The sequence below is a fragment of the Arachis hypogaea genome, chromosome 2, assembly GCF_003086295.3.
Source record: "Arachis hypogaea cultivar Tifrunner chromosome 2, arahy.Tifrunner.gnm2.J5K5, whole genome shotgun sequence".
Lineage (NCBI taxonomy): Eukaryota > Viridiplantae > Streptophyta > Magnoliopsida > Fabales > Fabaceae > Arachis > Arachis hypogaea.
Genome location: NC_092037.1, coordinates 47,253,570 through 47,257,981, shown reverse-complemented (window position 1 = coordinate 47,257,981; position 4,412 = coordinate 47,253,570). Strand labels below are relative to the sequence as shown.

Genomic DNA, 4,412 nt, shown 5'->3' with positions numbered 1-4,412 from the left:
ATAAATTATCCGCTCATCACAACACCAAACTTAAATTGTTGCTTGTCCCCAAGCAACTGAAAATCAAATAGGATAAAAGAAGAGAATATACTATAAATTACAGAATATCAATGAATATTAATTTAATTAGATGAGCTGGACTTGTAGCTTTTTGCTTCTGAACAGTTTTGGCATCTCACTTTTTCCTTTGAAGTTTAGAGTGATTGGCGTCTCTTAGGAACTTAGAATTTTGGATAGTGTTATTGACTTTCCTAGTTAAGCATGTTGATTCTTGAACACAGCTACTTTTTGAATCTTGGCTGTGGCCCTAAGCATTTTATTTTCCAGTATTACCACCGGATACATAAATGCCACAGACACATAACTGGGTGAACCTTTTCAGATTGTGACTCAGCTTTGCTAGAGTCCCCAGTTAGTGGTGTCCAGAGCTCTTAAGCACACTCTTTTGCTTTGGATCACGACTTTAACCACTCAGTCTCAAGCTTTTCACTTGGACCTTCATGACACAAGCACATGGTTAGGGACAGCTTGATTTAGCCGCTTAGGCCTGGATTTTATTTCCTTGGGCCCTCCTATCCATTGATGCTCAAAGCCTTGGATCCTTTTTACCTTGCCTTTTGGTTTTAAGGGCTATTGGCTTTTTCTACTGCTCCTTCTTTTCTTTCTAATTTTTTTTTCGCCACTTTTTTTTTTCGAATGCTTCTTCTTTTTCACTGCTTTTTCTTGCTTCAAGATCAATTCATGATTTTTCAGATCACCAATAACATTTCTCTTTGTTCATCATTCTTTCAAGAGCCAACAATTTTAACACTCATAACAACAAGATAAAAAATATGCACTGTTCAAGCATTCATTCAGAAAACAAAAAGTATTGTCACCACATCAATATAATTAAATTAAATTCAAGGATAAATTCGAAATTCATGTACTTCTTGTTCTTTTGAATTAAAACATTTTTCATTTAAGAGAGGTGAAGGATTAATGGATTTTATTCATAGCTTTAAGGCATGGTTACATACTAATGATCATGAAGTAGAGACACAAAACATAGATAAACACAATAATTAAAAACCGAAACATAAAGAAATAAAGAACAAGGAATGAATCCACCTTTAGTGGCGTCTTCTTCTTGAAGGACCAATGATGTTCTTAAGCTCTTCTATGTCCCTTCCTTGTCTTTGTTGCTCCTCCCTCATTGCTCTTTGATCTTCTCTTATTTCTTGGAGAATGATAGAGTGCTCATGATGTTCCACCCTTAATTGTTCCACATTGTGGCTCAAATCTTCTAAGGAGGTGTTGAGTTGCTCCCAATAGTTGTTGGGAGGACAATTTATCCCCTAGGGTATCTCAAGGATCTCTTGATTTGCAGCCACATGTTCTACCACTGAGTTATGACGGCTTATATGAGTCTTTCCATCTCCCAAGACTCAGAGGTGGAAGCTTTTGTCTTCCTTTTAAGGTTTCTCTGGCCTTAGGTGCCATTAATGGTAATGGAAAAGCAAAAAAGCTATGCTTTTACCACACCAAACTTAAATATTGCTCGCCTCGAGCAAGAGAAGAAAGAAGAGAGGAAGAAGAAGAAGAGAAGAAAATAGAGGTGAGTGAGGGGAGATGGATTCGGCTATATGGGTGGGATTGGGTGGGAAGAGAAGTTGAATTGTAAAGGTAGGTGGGGTGTATGGGGAAGAGTGGATAGATGTAGGTGGTGAATGAAAGACAGAAGGGATGACCATGAATGGAGTGAGAGAGGGCGAGGTAGGTGGGGATCCTGTGAGGTCCACAGATCCTGAGGTGTCAAGGAATTCCATCCCTGCACCAAATAGGCATGTAAAATGCCTTGGCACACCATTCTGGCGTTTAAACGCCCATTGGTGCACATTCTGGGTGTTCAACGCCCATGTAAAGCATGTTTCTGGCGTTGAACGCCAGTTTCATGCTTGTTACTGGCGTTCAGCGCCAGTTTTTCCTCTCTGGGCACATTCCTGGCGTTCAGCGCCAGGATGTTGCTTGTTTCTGGCGTTCAGCGCCAGAATGGTGCTCTGTTCTGGCATTGAACGCCGGCCAGATGCACCTTACTGGCGTTGAACGCCAGCCTGTGCGTCCTCCAGGGTGAAAAATTTTTTCTTCTGTTTTTGACTCTGTTTTTAATTTTTTTGATTTTTTCGTGACTCCTCATGATCATGTACCTAATAAAACACAAATAACAATAAAATAAAAATTAGATAATTAAAATTGGGTTGCCTCCCAACAAGCGCTTCTTTAATGTCAATAGCTTGACAGTGGCTCTCATGGAGCCATAAGGTGATTAGGTCAATGTTGTATAGTTGCCAACACCAACTTAGAGTTTGGATATGGGGTCTTAACACCAAACTTAGAGTTTGGTTGTGGCCTCACAACACCAAACTTAGAGTTTGACTGTGTGGGCTCTTCTTGACTCTGAACTGAGAGAAGCTCTGCATGCTTACTCTCTTCTGTCACAGAGGGATGGCCATGTGCCTTAAACACAAGGTAGTCCCCATTCAATTGAAGGACTAACTCACCTCTGTTGACATCTATCACAGCGTCTGCTGTGGCTAGGAAAGGTCTTCCAAGGATGATGCAATCATCCTCTTCCTTACTAGTATCTAAGATTATGAAATCAGCAGGAATGTAAAGGCCTTCAACCTTTACTAACACGTCCTCTACTATTCCATACGCTTGTCTCAATGACTTGTCTGCCAATTGTAATGAGAACAAGGCAGGTTGTACCTCAATGATCCCCAGCTTCTCCATTACAGAGAGTGACATAAGATTTATCCCTGACCCTAGATCACATAGAGCTTTTTCAAAGCTCATGGTGCCAATGGTACAAGGTATTAAGAACTTGCCAGGATCTTGTTTCTTTTGAGGTAGAGTTTTCTGAATCCAAGTATCTAGTTCACTAATGAGCAAGGGAGGTTCACTTTCCCAAGTTTCATTACCAAACAACTTGGCATTCAGCTTCAGGATAGCTCCTAAGTATTGAGCAACTTGCTCTCCAGTCACATCTTCATCCTCTTCAGAGGAAGAATAGTCTTCAGAGCTCATGAATGGCAGAAGGAGATTTAATGGAATCTCTATGGTCTCTTTATGAGCCTCAGATTCCTTTGGATCCTTAATAGGAAACTCCTTCTTGCTTGAAGGACGTCCCAGGAGGTCTTCCTCACTAGGATTTTCGTCCTCCTCCTCCCTGGTGCATTCGGCCACTTAGATCACATCAATGGCCTTGCACTCTCCTTTTGGATTTTCTTCTGTATTGCTTGGGAGAATACTGGGAGGAGTTTCACTAACTTTCTTACTCAGCTGGCCCACTTGTGCCTCCAAATTTCTAATGGAGGATCTTGTTTCATTCATGAAACTGGAAGTGGCCTTTGACAGATCAGAGACAATATTGGCTAAATTAGAAGTGTTTTGTTCTGAATTCTCTGTCTGTTGCTGAGAAGATGATGGATATGGCTTACTATTGCTCAGCCTATTGCGTCCACCATTGTTAAAGCCTTGTTGAGGCTTCTGTTGGTCCTTCCAGGAGAAATTTGGATGATTTCTCCATGATGGGTTATAGGTGTTTCCATAAGGTTCACCCATGTAATTAACCTCTGCCATGGCAGGGTTTTCAGGATCATAAGCTTCTTCAGAAGCTGCCTTTCTAGTACTGTTGGATGCATATTGCAGCCCATTCAGATTTTGAGAGATCATGTTGACCTGTTGAGTCAACACTCTGTTCTGAGCCATTATGGCATTCAGAGCATCAATTTCAAGAACTCCTTTCTTCTGAGGTATCCCATTATTCACGGAATTCCTCTCAGAGGTGTACATGAACTGATTGTTTGCAACCATGTCAATGAGTTCTTGAGCCTCTTCAGGCATTTTCTTCAAGTGAATAGATCCACCTGCAGAATGGTCCAATGACATTTTCGAAAATTCAGAGAGACCATAATAGAATATATCTAATAGGGTCCATTCTGAAAACATGTCAGATGGACATCTTTTGGTTAACTGCTTATATCTTTCCCAAGCTTCATAGAGGGATTCACCATCTTTTTGTTTGAAGGTTTGAACATCCACTCTCAGCTTGCTCAGCTTTTGAGGAGGAAAGAATTTATCCAAGAAGGCAGTGACCAGCTTATCCCAGGAGTCCAGGCTATCCTTAGGTTGTGAATCCAACCATATTCTAGCTCTGTCTCTTACAGCAAAAGGGAAAAGCATGAGTCTGTAGACTTCAGGATCAACTCCATTCGTCTTTACAGTCTCACAGATCTGCAAGAACTCAGTTAAAAACTGATAAGGATCTTCAGATGGAAGTCCATAAAACTTGCAGTTTTGTTGCATTAATGCAACTAGTTGAGGCTTAAGCTCAAAGTTATTGGCTCCAATGGCAGGAATGGAGATGCTTC

The 4,412-nt window shown here is 40.9% G+C and overlaps 1 non-coding gene across 1 annotated transcript; it reads left to right on the top strand.

Moving 5' to 3' along the window:
* Window positions 1-3,988: 3,988 nt before the first annotated feature.
* Window positions 3,989-4,092, top strand: LOC112762977 (small nucleolar RNA R71). The gene has a single exon (XR_003182796.1). It is a non-coding gene; the product is annotated as a small nucleolar RNA R71 (small nucleolar RNA).
* The last annotated feature ends 320 nt before the right edge of the window (window positions 4,093-4,412 follow it).